Genomic DNA, 17794 nt, shown 5'->3' with positions numbered 1-17794 from the left:
GCTGTGAGCCTGGCACGGTCCGGCAACCCCGACACCCCAGCGGCTCGGAGACGGCCCCGACGGACAGCGCTTCCTTTAGCTCCTCATTGCCCCCCACAGGGCAGCTGTCCTGGTCTCCCCAGCCACCATCTCCGACGACCCTTCTCCCCAGCGAGTGTGCGACGCCTGGGATTACACCCACTCCCACCCTCACTAGCTCCTGGGCTTGGGCTGGTTACTGAGCTTCTCCAAACCTCGGTCTCTCCCCCTTCAGCAGGCAGATCGGTTCTGAGAGAACCTGGGTGAGGGGATCGCTACAGGGCTGAGGGGTGAAAACATGAACCCACAGCGGTGCCCTGTACACAGTACGCGCCTAATAAATGCTGGCCACTGACAGTGCAGGCCAAGGGCACTCAGGGGCCCCACACTGGTGCCCGTCCGCTTGACTCCTCGTTCCCACATGGGCCAGGAGCCTTCCACATCCAGGGACATTCTTCCAGCACATAGCCTCCCAGAGCAGCTCCTCCGCACTCGGCTGGTGGGCTGGATGGGTTTTAATTTGGTCCCTATGAGGCCACTCGGGATGCAGAAACAGGGATGGTCTTGGTCAGGCTTCACCAGTTATCTGTCACTGACCCCCAGGACTGGTTCGGTCCTGTGCCTGCCGCGGAAAGTAGGGTCATGAAGACGCCACCTGGGCCGAGTGCCGGGCCTGGCTCTCTGGGTGCTGGGAAGGCGCTGCTGGATGGGGTCGCCGAGGCCAGTGTCTCCGCAGCCTGGCGGTGGAGCGACGCATGTGGCAGCGAGCTGTCAGTCAGGCGGGCCCTGCGATGGCAGACATGCTTCATCCTCGATATCAGTTTCTTCTAATTATTCCATCCCGACAACTCTGACAGTCACTCCAGAAGCTGGTGGGTGATTCATGTCTCGCATTAGCTCCCGGCGATGACTGCGGACGGCCTCAGCGGCCACCCTGCTGCCCCCGGGCACGCCCTCCGGCAGGTTCCAACAGGAGCCTGCGGGGTGCGGCTCCCTGTGCCCAGAGCTCCAGGGAGGCTTTGGGACAGCACCGGGAGCGTCCCTCGCTGAGCCCAGCTCCGTCCCGACACTAACCGCCAAGAATCCCGTCCCTGCAGTCCCTGTCATGGAGAGCTGACCCACGGCTCTTTCCCTCCGTCCCTCCTCGCCCTCATCTGCTTCCCCCTCTTCTAGTCTTAAGGTGCTGAAGACCTGACATTTCTCTGCAGGGAAAAGGCCACCAGAGAGAACCCTCTGAGACACACCATGCCCCACTGCAGGAGACCTACCAGCAGCCCCAGGCGGGAGAGGCCCCCAAGGAGCCAGGGGTTACCTGCGTCTCAACAGCTGCTCTAGGAAGACACAACTGCTGATGAAATGGAAAAAGAAATGGCCACAGAAGATCAACGCAGAAACAGGAGGGGCACCCCCCCCCCAGGGAGGGGCTGGCAGACCCCTCATGATGGAAGCTTGTTGCCCTCAGCCCCAGGGAGCCTCCCCGCCCTGGGGGTATCCTGGGTAAACTGGGAGCCCTGGGAAATCTCAGTCTCTCTCTGAAGGTCAAGACTATGTTTTGTGGGCCAAGGACATTCAGAGAACTGTAAAAGGGGTCATTTTTGCTAATGCCACAAAATTATACTCCAAGCTGGTAACGGGGGCCCACGCACACCAGGCACAGGGGTAATTTTCCTCAAACGCAAAATCTGGCTTTTAGAGAAGTGGGGGCGGCCCTGGTTGGTGTTGCCAGGGCCCCTTTTCCGTGCACGTTAACACGCTGTTGACCAGCAGTTTCATACCAAAGCCATCCCATATCACGGGCTATTTTTTTGTAATTGAATATGAAAATGAAGCATCTAAATAAACTTCAATATACTTTATACACAATGTATTGAATGAGACTTTGTACATATCTTCTATATAACTTTTAATAACTTTTTTTGGTATGATAAACTATATAACATTCACCTGCGTGCAGTGGGACACAACCATCATTTGCTTTTCCAGTAATATTTCAGCAGTAGACACCGCTATAGCAATTATGCTGGTAAATATGATGCCAAGAATAAAGATGTGGCTCTAAGATAAAAAATACAGTTTCTTGTAGCTTTCTGCCTTCCCGTGAACAGATTTCAAAGCTGCAAATTTAGCCAGTCTCACTTTCACGAAGCGTTCTCACTGAAATCCCACAGTTCGTTATCTTTGCCAGATCATACGTTCTGAAGCCGATATGCCCTCTATCTGGTATCACCGCTTTATCAGGGGATAACGTCTGTTGAGGTCTATACAACGACTGGAAGTTTGGAATAAAGTAATCCAAAAGAGACCTAATTTTGTAAAGTCTTTTTTCATTAGACTTGTGAACTACCACTAAGATGAAAAAAGGAAGGATTTGCTCGAACCTCATTCTGGTCACAGTTTTAGGAAATATGGGTGCTCCAAGCAAAGGGTCCGCTGACAGTCATCTCTTCAATGTGGGTTTTCTGTCTGTCCCGTCAACGTCAGTAAGCCGGGAGACTTCTTCATATTACTGGCGGTAACTTCCATCCATGGTGAAGTTTCAGCGGAGTTTTTGTAAAACTTATAAAATTGTACCATTTGGAGGTGGTATAAATTGATTTGAGAAGCGATTAACTAAAAAGAAATCATTATCAAAAACTCAATCCGTCCCTTCACTGATACTCCATGGATCACTAAGTTCACCAGTGACACCAGAAATGTGTGTATAATCCTCTGAGGTTGGTGTCATGGTCTTTCCTGTCCGCTCATCTGCACAATCATGGTCACTGTCAGATGCCATCACATCCCTTCTGTGCCGTTTCGGTGGTCTGATCAGCTTCATAACCACCTGCCAGCAGACTGTCATCTCCCACGTCCGTGCTACGTGCTTCAAAGTCACTCCGACAATCAGGAAGAGCACCTGCATGGAATTCATTGAGAAATTCTTCACCGTTGCAATGCACTATATTTGAAATTTTTGCCATAGTAAAATTATGATAAAACCTAGAATATCTAGAACAATATTTTTATAATACAGTAAACACAGTGGAACGCGATTGAGAGAACTTACAAAGCCCTCCATTACTCAGGGACTGCAGAAGCGCACGCAGGTGCAAACGCGAGCTAACTCGCCATTGGTCAGCACCGTTTGCGCTTGAAAACACGCGCTTTTCTGTGACTGGTCAGCCATGTATTTTAAGCTCTGACATCTCAGTACTGAATGAGCTAGGAAGGATTTGGATTAAAAAACCAATAAATACCATTTAAATATTTTAATCCACTGGAAGGATATGCTTTTAGAAGCCCACACTACATAACTTTTGTAGATAAGGGGAGTCTCCTAATTATAAGTGAAGCAGGCCTATTTCGATTTCCTGCTTATAGCTGATTCCAATAAAATGTAGACGCCCCTGAAAGGATCCCTACACTTGAGACGTTCCGTTTACTCCAGCCTGCACTTGCAGGCTTGGCCTGAGTAACCTGCACGGCTCCCCTCACCCCCCACCCCCACCCAGCAGGGCCTCTGGACAGCTGTTCCAGAGGACCCAGCCTCACCCCAGACTGTACAGGGAGGGACACCAGGCCTACAGTGATGGGCCTGACGACCTTGCCCTGACCCAGCCAGGCCAGCATCTGAACTTGGCCCTGCCATGACTCGTTCAGGGGCTTCACCAGCACAGGGGCATTGGTCCTCTTACCTAGGAGGGAGAGTCTCCTGCCCCTCCAGACTGATGAGTAAAACTACGGTTTTCTGCTTGAAGAGTTACAGAGAGTCACATTGGCCAGTGCCGAAAGGTCATCTGGATCAACCCTCTAATTTTACAGACAAGAAAACAAGAGAGCATTGAGTCCGAGCTGAATTTAAGATGCGAGCCCAACTCCTGACTGCCTCCTCTCCAGCAAGCAGGGACTCTCCGTCCCCAGCTCTGCCGCCAACTGCCAGCGTCCCTGATGACAGACGGGCGGTCGGCCACCCTGTGTGCTCCCAGGGGATCGGGGGTGCCCCTCCAATTCCTCCTGCTTCCAACCCTGAGGGCGTCCCTCAGAACAGAGGCCGAGGCTGTTCACCTAGCGGAAGGGCCTGCACTTGGAGGTGTCTGTGAACAGGTGCATGGCAGGATGTCTACAGGACACCATGCGGGCAGCGCTCGCGTCTCCTGCTTGGGAGAACGGCTTCTCTCCCCAGTGCTGGATGATCTAGCTGCGTTAAAAGGATGGGAACTTGGGGTGAGCTGTCCCTCTTGCCGAAAGAAGGTAAGTCCTTTTTGAGCATTTTCAGCATAAAAAGACAGTGCCTTAAAATCACTATCACTGCCCTGCGACCCGCTGGGAGAGCCACCTGAGTCCGCCGTGGCGCATGAGCTGATTCGGCAGCAACAAGCGTCAGGAGAGATGAGAAAGGCAGTAACAGCACCGAGAAATTAACACAGGCTGACCAGCCGTCAGCAGCCTCCCGGGGGCCGACGCGGGTCCTCATGGGGCTTCTGGGGTTTTCTTTCTTTTTGATCTCTAGCCTCTGCTGCGACCAGAACCACCCCTGCCATTTGTGGGGCCTGTTAGCATGTACCGAGTGCTTTCCCAAGCACTGGTTTGTTGTGGGTGTGCGTGTGACCATGTGTGCACGTGTGTCTGCATGTGCATGTGTGTGTTCATCAGACCATTTGCCATGACTGTGCCTCCCTCTCCTTCCCTTTTTAGGCCACTACTGTGGTCAAATATTTGTCACAGTCTGGATTCTTTCCCTGGAGCACAGGAAGACATGCTGGCATCAAGGGAAAAGCCACTTTCTCAGCTGACTGTAACTGGGATTGAAAAGAAGGACGGCCGCGCCTATGTGACCTCCGACAGGTGCGCACCCTGTTCTTCCCCGGCCCCGCCAGCAAGCCGCGGTGCTGCGGAGACGGCGCTGCGACCTTGGGCTTCCTTCTGCACAAACCACCCCGTGCGAGTAATTCAAGTGGGAGGTGGGCTGGCCAAGGACACGGTAACTGTCCCCGTAGCCCAGATGAGGAAACGGAGGCTTCATGCTGCTGGAGCCTGGCCCTTCCCAGGGATGTCACAACAGCAAAGACTGACAATGAAGTTTCAGACACCTCTGGTCCTTTGGCTGCTCTGTGCCACTTGAGGGTACTTCCTACTTAGCGAAGCTCTAACTGGTCTGGTTGGAGACGCCCCTGTTCCCTGGGGAGCCCCCGCAGACGCCTCGGCCGAGGCTGTGTTCTCAGACACTCACTGCACTGCGGCCCTCGTCCTCGCACAGGCCCACGGCCCTCGGGGGCGTCCTTGCGTCCTGGTGGCACACGCAGGCCCAGCAAGCACTCTCCCCTGGTCCCCTGTCCCCACCTCATCATCATCCTCTTTGGCTACTGGGTCTTTGGGGTCAGCCAAGCAGGCCCAGGGCCCACGCGCCCTTCCGCAGACTGCCGAGCTCAGCAGTCGGGCTCTCTGGGAACCAGTGCCCAGAGCCCTGGGGCCTGGGGCGCACTTCCCTGTGGTGGCGGTGGGGGGGGGGCATCAGTTACCCTCAACAGCCAGCAGACGACGGGACAGCTTCACTCTGGGCTCGTAATAGCAGAGGGACCCCGCTCCCTCTCTTTTTGGAATAGCAATCCCGCCGACCCCATTACTGAAACGGCCCTGGCCGTCCACGCCCTGGCCACGCTGCTCTGTCATTGTTTTACTGCTTCTCCGAAAAGCTCCTGCTAATTAGGGTGAAAGCCAGAGGCAAATGGGGCCGGGGCTGCAGTGCGAGGCCCAGGCTCTGCACCGAGCTGAGCGCGGGCTTCTCTGCGGGCACTGCGGCCGCCGCCGCCTCCTTGTCCAGGGCTCCCGACTTCCTCTGAGACTTCATCAAGGGCTGCGTCTTTACCCCAAGAACTGGGGACATTTGCAGCCAGAGTGGGGCTGGCAGGGGAGACCTGACTGCCCCCCAGCACTCTCAGGTTGGGCCTGTGCGCAGACTGGGAGCAGGCAGTGTCCCCACCAGCTTTGGATCTTGGCGAAATGTCCTGCTCTGTGTCTTGGGGCTCACAGAAGTGTCAAAGGCAGCCCCAGCCCTCAAGGGACTAAGCATTCAATTGAAGAAATGGGACATACGTCTGGGAACAGCAAATCACAGTCTGAGCTGGAGAACATCCAGTGTCCCAGGGCCATGGGGCCACTCAGGGTCCTGGGTGCACAATATACGACCACTCTGCCCGGGGACAGGGGAGGGAAGGCCAGGAGAGTTTTTTGGAGTCAGGAGACATTAGCATGAGGCCTCAAGGGCCAAGTCCAAGGAGAACAAGAGAAAGATGAGTGACAGGCCCTTGATGGTTTCCTAGGGCAGGGAGGTGAACAGAATGAGGCCTGCAGGAATTGGGGGCTGGTGCCCAAGCTGGTTGGGGGCAGAGGGGCCCCTGAAGTCCAGGCTAAGAAGGGTGAGGCCTCCCGGAGCAGTGACGTTCCCTGAGCTGCTTCCTGGCCCTGGTAGAAACACTCAGCTGCTGACCTGGCTGAGTGGCTCTCAGAGGACAAGGCACCCGTTCCGGGTGACCGGCACCTCTGCCTGCGGCAAACCTTGCTCGGGACTGCACAGTCCAGGTCATCCTCCTCCTGGGCACCCCCTCCTGGCTCTTCCTCTTGCTGAGCATCCCCGAGAGGCACCTTTGCTGCCTTGTTGGGCCTCCTTTCTCCCTGCGTTCCCCCTCCCCCCACACACACCGCAAGGGAAGCATCTGCAATCCCAAGGGCTCAACGGCTGATGGATCTGGGCAGCTCCCAGGCTGCTTTGTATATAAGCTTGAGAAACACTTACCGGGCCTTGTAAACTTCCTCCAGCGAGACTCTCCCAGGGACCACACTGGCTCAGCCCAGCTGCATTTTTCTTTTTTTTAAATCCTCATCCAAGGATATGCTTTTAAAATATATATGTTTATTGATTTTAAAGAGAGAGGAAGTGAGAGAGAGAGAAACATCAGTGCAAGAGAGAAACATGCACCGGCCGCCCCCCACATGCGCCCCGAGCGGGGACCGAGACCGCAGCTGTCGGCGCACGGGACTGCGCTCCGACGGACCAGGCCGCCCGGCCAGAGGCACTACTGCGCCCTCCCTGCACCAAAGGCGGGCACCAGGCCTGCCAGGGCGATGGGGAGTCCGGGACCCCACTGAGAAACAGCAGGGACAAACTAGGTGGCATCGATCTGCTGCCTCGCAGCCCAGATTTAGAGCAGAAATGACATAAAACCTCCCCGATGGACGCACCCTCGGGCCTCACCCTAAGCCCTCTGGAAAGAGAGATTTGCTACAAGCCTGCTGGGGGCTCTTCTCTCCCTGTCCTGCCAAAAGCACGTCAGGAGCTTGCTGATGCACTCTCACTAAATGGCTTCCGCTGGCCCAGTGAAGACCGAAGGGTCACCTGAACAACAAACCCGCACCGGCAGCAGGCAGCCCCGGAGGGGCAAGGTTTCAGCATCTGCACCTGCCGCTTTGGCTTCTTTGTCAAGAACAGATGAGGGGAGAATAAAAACTTGCCTTTTTCAGGAAAGCAAAGGGCATCCAGGTGCCACCCGCAAATCAAATCCTTTAGGAAAAGGTAGTTCTATGTTTTCTTACTTTCCCAAATAACAATCACTCTTGAAATACCAAGCCCTGTTTTTCTCTTAGCTTGGATGGGCCCAGGGAGCTGGGTGGGTCCCTGGGTGCCCACCAGTGTGTGTGCAGGCCCCCCCGCTCCGCAGCGGGACGTGGAGGCCCGGCCATGGCCAGGCTCAGCGGCACTGCTGGGCGTCTGCAGGAGGCTGAGCGTCACTGACACGGCTCAGACACGCACCTGGTGAGACGCATCGATTCCGGCCTGTCTGCCTGCTGGATCCAGTGAGGCTACCCAACCCGGATCCCTGGCAGTTTCCTGACCAAAGACTTCAACTTCGCCATCTTGTTCAAAGGCTCAGGGAGAACCGACGTCAGACACACGTGGCTGGGACCCACCAGGAGCCCGCATGGCCCATCCAAGACAATTCTGGGCCCCAATCTGGAGGAACAGGGTCTCTTCAGTGGCCCACGCCTGGAGAGGGCCCTGGACCCGAGGTGAGAGGGAGGGAGCCCTCTGTGTCCACGTGTTCCTGGGACTCTTTCTCCTCTCTCTCCTCACTTTGTTCAAACTGGTCCCTCACAGGACGCCTCTTCCTTGCTGCCCCACATTAGGGGCAGACGGAGAACAAGAACTGAGTGCCCGCCTCTGGGTGGGTCAGCGAGTTCCAGAGTGAGGACTCTGGGACGCTTCGGCAGGCGGGGAGGCGACCGGAATGAGCCGCTTCACTCGGTAAAGGTCAGCTGGCCTCGCAGCCCACCTCCCCCCGCGTCCTTTCCCATCCCAGGGCCCCTGCAGGCGGCCACTCTGTTCTGGGACACGTCGGGCTCTTTCTCCTCTCTACTGGGGCCTGCTGTCCTGGGAATGCCTCACCCCTTCCACAGAGCTACTCAGAGGGGCTTTGTGCCCCGGGTCACACAGCTGCGGGACTAGGAAGTGGTGGAGGTGGAGCCTGGGCCGACTCCCCCTGCCCTAGAGCTCTGGACCACCAGACTCTCCCTGAACTGACCACCGTCCCCCGCCTTTTCAGGAACACCTGCCAACCTGCCCTCCCTTGAGTCCACACCCGCCTGCCCCTTTCTACAGGGACAGCCCCAGCAGAAGGCTGAGAAGTAGAGTTGGGGGCATCGTTACATTCGTTTGGGTGTTCCTCATGTGGTTCCCCTGGTTTTCATGTCCCTGTGGATGATGGAGGGCTGCCTGACCAGCCAGCACCTGCTCCCCAAGTCTGAAACCTGGTCCCCAGGCGGTGCTCCTACATGGGGATTCAGAGCTCAGGCCAGCCGCCGAGCCTTCGTCCTTGCTGTTCCCTGCCCCAGACACACCATTCCCGTCTTCTCCCCCTGCCAGTTTCAGAAGAGGAGGATCTGCAGTCTCTTCGTCAATCCTGGCCTCGCCGCACGTCCTCTCGTGCCAGCCTGTGGGTCACCCGCAGAGGGCTTTGAGCCCGGGGGCACAGCTCGGCCATTCTGGGCCCCTCTGCTGCCCTCAGCGCGGGCCAGCTCCCGCAGCGCACCCCACTGTCCCCCGTCTCTCGGACTATCCTCCATGAGCTGTCGCAGCAGAGCCGGTCCCCTCTCAGACGCGGACTGCGACCAGCTGACCCAGCAATTCCCACTCCCTGCCGCGAGCACCTCCCCAGCCCAGGGACACCACTGGGCACCCGGTTCCAGGTCCCGCCCAGGCAGTGCCACTGATAAAGTGACAACTGTTAGAATGGGACGGACCTAGCACAGGAAAGGGAGGCAAAATCCATGCAACAGGAGCATGAAGATGAAGACAGACCCGAATGACAGTAAAAGCAGTGGAGTCCTGCCCCGAGGCAGGTTCCTCTCTCTCACTGTGCCTGTCACCTGCCACACAGTTCCAGCAAACTACAGCCTTGCCAAGATCCACAGTCATGCCGTCTGCTATGGGGCATCACCACCACCAAGCAAGCAGCAGTGGTCACGGCGCTGGCCACCGCCACTGCCACCTTACGGACCATTCAGAGGTAACCAGCATCATCCGATCCACAGCCATCCTAGCTCCCCAGCTGTTGGGGGGACCTTACAGGCAAATGTTAGGAAGCTCGGAGCCGCATTTCATAATGACTGACCTGAAGTGAAGACCACGCAGGTGACAGGCACTGTCCTTACGTCCTTCCCTTCTTTCTGTCTTCTGTTCTCTTCTCCCTTTCAAAAAACAATTTGTATTTTGAATTTATTCATCATTTGCCAATCTTTCACTATGGTTAACTTTTTAGAATTAATTTGCTTTTATTTTTAATTTTATAAAAGTATAATCAAGAAACACTGAGGAAACTAAGTATGTGTGTGTACAGATATGTATATATGGAATAAGTACCAAATTTGGTAATTTCCACAAACAGAAAACATGTGTAACCAGCACCCAGATCAAGAGACAGAGCTCCACTGTCCCCTCAGAAGCACGGGTGTCGTCCTCAGTCTCTACCCTGCTCCCAAGGGAAGCCACTAAGACTCCTAACCACATAGATTAGGGTTATTTGTTTGTAAAATCAGTCACTGTGACTTGCTTTATTTTATGAGACACAATACTGGAAAAAAACAAATACCACTGTTTTTATTTTTTTTACTTTACTGATTTTGAGAGAGAAAAGGCTGGTGGTGGTAGTGGTGGGGGGCGGGGGAGAGAGACACTCATTGGTTGGTTCTTGTATGTGCCACGACAGGGGATCGAACCTGCAAACTTGGAGTATCAGGACGACGCTCTAACCAACTGAGCTACCCAGCTAGGGCCTATTTTATTTTTAATATTAGAAAGAACATGCTTTAAAAATTGTTCAAACAGTGTCTTACTTGTCCCAAAAATATTTTGGCATTATGTTAATAGGCTTTTAATTTGCTATCTTCTTATTTTATGGTCTTTTGTGTTATGTTGTAGGTTTTTTGAGGAACAAATCTGGAACATTAAATGGGGTATATAAAAGTATAATGATGTTAGTTGAAGGCTGAACAATATGTGTTCGTAATAACACTTTTATTGAGGCTAAATTTATACACAGTAAATTCACAGAGAAGTGTGCAGTCTGATGAGCTCTGAGTAATGCAGATGCCCGTGTAAGCACCACTCCACTCAGTCTGATGAGTTCTGAGTAATGCAGATGCCCGTGTAAGCACCACTCCACTCAGGACGGCCCTTCCTATTGTGTCTGGAGTCCCCGCGTGGCCCGTCCGCTCGTCCCCACTGCAAGTGCTGTTCTAATGCCAATCACTGTACATCAAACCTCCTGGCTCACGAGCCTCATATACATGTAACCACAGAGTATGTACTCATTTGTACAATCTACTGCTTTTGAGCTTCATCTATATTACTGTATGTAATGGCTGCTTGTTCTTTTTTAAGACCAAGTAGCATCTCCTGGTATGAATATATGCATTTTTATTTTTATTGTTCTATTGTATTATAATTGTCCATCCCCCCCCCATTGCTCTCCCTGTCCTGCCCAGCCCCTCTTCTCCCAGTCAATCCCCACTAGAGAGTTTATGTACTCACTCCTCCACTAATAAACATTTGCGTTGTGCCCACTTTTATGGACACATGTTCTCTTTTTTTCTTGAGTAAACACCTAGGATTGGAATTGTTTTGTGATGGGACAGTCGTATGTTTAACTTTTTGAGAAGCTTACTTTCCAGAGAGGGTGTACCAGCAATGTATGAGCGTTCTAATTACTCCACGTCCTCACCAACAGCAGGTATTACCAACCTTCCGAGTTTTGACCATTCTGATGGGTGTGAGTGGTGGCTCATTGTGCTTTTATTGTGTTTTATTGGGATGATACCGAGTAACTTCACATGTGCTTACTGGCCACTTAACGTCTTTTGTGAAGTGCTCACTTAAGTTTTGTTCTGTTTTTTTAAAATTTTTTGTTATTGGACTGTAAGAATTCTTTAAATATTCTGGATATAAGTCCTTTGCCAGATATATGTATTACAAATATATTCTCCCAATCTGTGACTTGCCTTTTTATAGTCTCAATGTTGACTTTGGATGAGCAGAGGTTTTTAATCTTGAAGTCCAATTTGTTAATATTTCTTTTGTGGTCAGTACTTTTTAACATCCTCTTTAAAAAATCTTTGCCTACCTCAAGTTCATAAAAATATTCTTGTATGTATTCTGCTTAAATCTTTATAGTTCTAGTTTTATGTTTAGGTCTATGATCGATCTCTAATTTTCATGTGTGATATGAAGTAGAGATTAGAGTCATTTTTGGACACATTTTCCTAATCTTCTAGGAAATGTTTGCTGAGAAAATGTTTCTTTCTCAGTGAAGGTGCCATTGTCTTGACACCTTCGTAAAAAAATAAAAATATATACAAATCTCTCTCTGGATTCTTCATTATAACCCACTGATCTGTTTCTTTGTGATTCCATCAATGGCACACCATCCTAATTACTGTCACTTACTGGTACATTTCCGCCCTGGCTGGTTTAGCTCAGTGGATTGAGCGTCGGCCTGCGAGCTAAGTGTCGCTGGTTCGATCTTCCAGTCAGGGCACATCAGAGAAGGAAAACTCTGACTCCAAAAAACCTCCGCTGCCTTGCGGCATACCTCTTCAGGGGAAAGGCTAAGGGAGTAAACCCCGACAGAAAATCCGGAGCCGGAGTCCCTAAGGCGGTTTGACGTTGTAGTCAACACCGGCAACTCCTGCGGCGCACCTGAAGCCAAGCTGTATCGACTCCGTCTTTCCCTTGGACCCTTCAGCTGCGAAGAGAGGGGGGGTCTGCTGCATGGGCAACAGCAGACCCTCCATATCACCCTGCCCAGGCTCTGTAGCTTCAGCTTCACTGGAGAGGACACTCCAGCGTCATCAACACGGGAGGAGACAGATACCGTGTCACTCCCGAGTCGGACCGCACAGCCATTCTTGGCGGTGCAGATAGACTCTTGAGAAGCTACACCATCGTCTCTCGAGACGGACGGCTGCCGACGACTGGTACATTTTGAAATCAGGAGGTGTGAGTTCTCCAACTTGGTTATTTTCAAGATTGTTTTGGCTATTCTAGGTCTTTGGCATTTTCATTGATATTTTAGAAACAACTTATCAGTTCTACAAAAAGTCTTGTTGATATTTGGATTGGAATTGTGTTGAAACTATAAAACAACCATAGTTCAATTTCGAGAAAAGTCTCATCTTTTTTATTAAAAAAATATTTTATTTATTTTTAGAGATAGGAGAAGGGAGGGGGAAAAAGGGAGAAAAACATCAATGGTGTGTGAGAGAAACATGGATTGGTTGCCTCTCGCACACCCCCAACTGGGGACCTGGACTGCAACCCAGGCATGTGCCCTGACCAGGAATCGAACCAGCAACGTTTTGGCTCACAGGCTGAAACTCAATCCACTGAGCCACACCCACCAGGGTGAGAAGTCTCATCTTAACAACAGTGAGTCTCAAAGCCATGCATATAGTTTATCTATCACCCACTTAGATCTTTAATTTCTCTTAGCATTGTTTTCTACTTTTTTACATACAGGTCTTACATACCTTTAAAGTTATTATTAAGTGTCTTATGTTTTTAATGCTATTATCAATGGAAGTATTTTAAATTTCCATTTCTAATTATTTCCTGGGTTTAAATATTGAGTTTGTATCCTATGACCTTATTAAAAGCACTTATAAGTCCTAGTAGTATTTCTGTATATTCTTTAAAGCTCTTCATATAAAAATCATGGCATCTATAAGCACAGGGAGGCTTGTTCTTTCTTTCCAATACCTACGACGTTCATTTGTCTTGCCTTATACAGTAGCTGAGAATTTCAGCGTTGAATTAGTGTTGAATAGGAATGATGAGAGCGACTGTTCTTGCCTTGTTCCCAATCTTAGGAGAAAAGCCTTCAATGTTTCAGCAATAAATATGATGTTAACCAGAATTTTCATATGTGTCCCCTATCAGATTGAAAAGTTCTCTTCTTGTCAAAGTTTGCTGAAAGTTTTAGTCACGAATAGACACTAAATTCTGTCAGATATTTTACCTGTGTCTTTTGAAATGATCACATGGTTTTATCCATTTACTTTTTAACGTGGTGAATTATATGAGTTGACTTTTAAATATTATATCTTTGCATTCCTTGGTAAAACTCTACTTAATTATGATGTAATATCATTATACATATCAGTGGATTCAATTTGCTAATATTATATCAGTGCTTTTTGCATCAGTTTCATGAGGAATTTTGGTCTGCAGTTTTCTTATGATGTCTCGCAGGTTTTGGTATCAGGATTAGACAGAGTTCCCAGAATGATTTGAGAAATAGTTCCCTCTCAGTCTTCTGAAAGAGTCTGTGTAAGAGTTGTATTCTTTCTTCCTTGTGTGTTTGATAGCACTCAATAGTAAAGCACGCTGGACCTGGAATTTCCTGGTGGGAATAATTCAATAACAAATTCAATTTTGTTAACAGATATTGGCCCATTCAGAGTATGTATTTCAAGTTGCATCAGTTTCAGTAACTCATGTTTTTCAAGGAACTGGTTCACCTCATATACGTAGTTAAATTCACTGGTATAGAGTCCCACAAAATGTTCCCTTATTTTATTTTATGTCTGTTGAATCTGTAATGATATTCTCTCTTTAATTTCTGATAATAGTCCTCACCTTCTTTTTTCTTGATCAGTTCTGTTAGGCATTTTAAGAGATTAATTAAGGTATAACTGAAATATAATAAACTGCACATATTTAAAGTATACAACCTGATGAATGCTGACATACATAAACATTAATGAAACCATTACCATAATCAAGAGATATTTCCATTACCCTAACGTTTACTCACACCTCACTGTAATTCCTCTCTCCCTCCACCTCCATTTCCACGCAGCCAGTGATCTGTTCTCTGTAACTACAGATCGGTTTGCATTTTCTAGAAGTTTATATAGCCAAACGTGTAGTATATATGATATTATTTGAGCTGGCTTCTTTCATTCAGCAGAATGATTTTGAGATTCATTCACCTGTACTGTTGCATGTATCACAAGTCTGTTCCTTTTTATGGCTACATAGTATTAGATCCAAAGCAATTCCAAGATTTATTTTATTCACCTAGTGATGAACATTGGAGCTGTTCTGTTTTTGCCCCTAATCAATAAAACTAATATGAACATTCACGTATAAGGCTTTGTAAGCCTTCATTCCTCTACCTCGAAGTGGAATGATTGGATTGAATGGTAAGTTTCTGTTGGAACTTTTTAAGAAATTATCAAATTGTTTTCCAAAGCAATTGTACAGTTTTATATTCTCATCAGCGGCGTATGAGCATTCCAGTTGTTCTACATCTTCTCCAACATTCTGTGGTCAGTTTAAAAATTACAGACATTCTAATGGCTAAAAAATCCTATAATATGATAGTTTTAAAATTATATTATAGTTTTAATTTTATCCTATTAGGTTTCAATTTGTAGTTACTGACAAATGATGTTAAACATCCTTTCATGTGTGTATCTGCCATCTATATATCTTCTTCAGTGAAGTGCCTGTTCAAATCTTTAGGCCATTTTTAAATTGGTTGTTTGTCTTCTTATTAAAGAGTTATAAGAGGTCTTTATATATTTTGGATAAAAGTCCTTTGTCAATTATGTGTTTTGCAAATATTTTCTCCCAGGCTGTGGCTTGCTTTTGTCTCTTCTTAACAGTGTCTTCTGAAAAACAAAGCTTTCTAATTTTGATGAAGTCCATTCAGCATAATTCTCTTGCAATCCCTCCAGGTTGCTGCATGCATCAACAGTTCTGTCTTGGGCCCACAGAGCAGTATTTCATGGATATACCACAGTTTACCTAACTACTCACCCCGTGACATTCAGCGGAGTTGTCTCCTTTTTGTCTGTTACAAATAAAGCTGCTATGAACATTTGTGTACAGATTTTGGCACCATGTAATTCTCCATTTCTCTAAATAAATGCCCAAGAGTGCAACTGCTGGGTCACGTGCATGCTCAGTTTCATAAGAAACTGCCCGATTGTTGTCCAGATCGGTTGAACCATTTTACGTCCCCACTATCAACGTATGAGTGATCTAGCTGGATTGTACAATAAGAGGACCTTTTGTTTTGCTAAGAAACCGCCACACTGCCTTCCGGAGTGGCTGCGGCATTTTGCATCCCCACCAGCAATGAACGGCTGCTCCACATCCTCACCAGCAGTTGGTATTGTCAGTGTTCTGGATTTGGGCCACTCTAATAGGTGTGCAGTGGTCTCTCACTTTTAATATGCATCTCCCAGATGACACATGATGTGGGATATCTTTTCATATGCTTATTCACCATCTGTACATCTTTGGTGAGGTGTCTGCTTATGTCTTTGGCCCATTAAAAAAAATTTTTATTTATTAATTTTTCTTGGGGGGGGGAGGGGAGAAGGAAACATTGCTCTGTTGTCCCACTTATTTATGCATCATTAGTTCATTCTTATATGTGCCCCGAATGGAGATCAAACCTACAACCTTGGCATATTGGTTCAATCTCTCAGCAACTGAGCTACTCGGCCAGGGCCTTTAAAAAAAAATCAAGTTGTTAGTTTTCTTATTAAGTTTTAAGAGTTCCTTGTGTATTTTAGAGAGCAGTCCTTTATCAAACATGCCTTCTGCATATATTTTCTCCATGTCTGTGGTCTGTCTCTTGATTCTGTTACAGTGTTTTTCACATAGAAGAAAAACTTAATTTTAATGAAACACAGCTTGTCAGTTCCTTTTTTTCATGGATCACGTCTTTAGTGAATTTCACACATGCCTGTCATTTCCCCCCACTCCTTCAGTGGGAGAGAACAGCTATGGTGGGCTGGAGTTGGGTATTTCCCTTCCTCCACATGGAAGGCTAGAACTGACTGGAGTTGGGTATTTGCCTTCCTCCCGTCAGTCAGGCTCTGATAAAACCCAACAGGTTAGCCTCTGGTTAAACAGTTTCTGCAGAGGGCATATCCGGATAAGAATGGAATGCTCTGTCTTATTTCACAATGATTCCTTTCCCCTCCCATGCCAAGAGTGCCTAGGGATTTTTCTGATATTCACTGTGAGCACCTGATCCACCTCTCGAAGGTAAAACTGATAAAAGGGTGGGGTCCCAGTGGAGTTTTTCTCCCTAAAGTCTCCCACGACGTGACATTACCTTTACCGTTGTTTTCCCCTACTGTGACATGGTTCCCACGGAGGTTTGTGCTTATGGGTTTCCGCTCCAGTTGTGATTCTCCATATTTGTCTTGTGCTCTTCAGTTTGGGGGCTGTGGTTTGCCCTGTGACCTCACTTTTCTGAAAGATCCAAGGAGACTTGATTTTTCAGTTTGCTCATCTTTGCATTTGATGTAGGACACAGTGTCAGCTTCCAGCTGTTTACATGCCAGACTGAAAACCAGAAGTCTAGCACTGTGATTTAAGTTTTGGTTTCCACAGGTTCACTGTTAACATACACACGTGACTGGTTTTTGCAGATCAATCTTGTATCTGGCAACATCACCGAACTCATTGATTACTAGTTGTTTTTTGTTTTTGTAGATGCCATGGCATTTTATACAGATAGTTACACCTTCCACAAACACAGTTTGCCTTTTACTTCTTTTTCTTGCCTTATTACAGCAGCTAGAACTTCCAGTACTATGCTGAGTGGTAAGATTAGACATCCTTGCCTTGTTCTTAATCTTAGGAACAAAGCATCCCATCCTTTACCATCAATTATGATGTTAGCTGAAGATATTTGTAGTTGCTCGTTATTGGGTTAAGAAAGTTCCCTTCTATTCCTAGCTTGCTGAAACCTTTACTGTGAATGGATACTGAATTTTCCCCAAAGCTTCTCCTGTACCTGTTGAGATGATCATCTGCTTTTCTTACATGGTCTGTACAAATTAATTACATTCATTTATATTCTAACATTAAAACCGCCTGAGTTCCAAGGGTAAACCCCACATCATCGTGAGGCATTATAAATACATTTATATATGTAATGGCAATATATATCTATGTTTATGATATATGTTATTGTTCTGCAGTTTTGTTCTTGTAATGCATTTGGTCTCAGTAATGATGGATTCATAACATGAGTTTTAACGTATGTTCTCCTCTTCTATTTTCTGGGAGAGTTTGCAAGGAATGGATATTATCTCTTTCTTAAATATTACCAGCAAAGCCATTTGGTACTGGAGTTGTCTTTGTGAGAAGTTTTTAAACTTCAAATTAAATTTCTTTAATAGTTATATGGCTATTCAGATTTATATTTCATCTTGGGTG

The 17794-nt window shown here is 48.3% G+C and overlaps 1 long non-coding RNA gene across 2 annotated transcripts; it reads right to left on the bottom strand.

Annotated features, from left to right (window-relative positions):
- Positions 1-1855: 1855 nt before the first annotated feature.
- LOC150003759 (uncharacterized) lies at positions 1856-9719 on the bottom strand. Of its 2 annotated transcripts, XR_016512800.1 has the most exons (4): positions 9663-9719; positions 6791-6889; positions 3693-3807; positions 1856-2914 (listed from the first exon to the last, which is right to left on the bottom strand). It is a non-coding gene; the product is annotated as an uncharacterized LOC150003759 (long non-coding RNA). The 2 variants fall into 2 exon arrangements; XR_016512801.1 differs by lacking the exon at positions 3693-3807.
- Positions 9720-17794: the final 8075 nt, after the last annotated feature.

This window comes from Furipterus horrens, unplaced genomic scaffold (genome assembly GCF_987537825.1).
Source record: "Furipterus horrens unplaced genomic scaffold, mFurHor1.1.pri manual_scaffold_8, whole genome shotgun sequence".
NCBI lineage: Eukaryota > Metazoa > Chordata > Mammalia > Chiroptera > Furipteridae > Furipterus > Furipterus horrens.
This window is presented reverse-complemented; position numbering and strand designations above follow the sequence as displayed.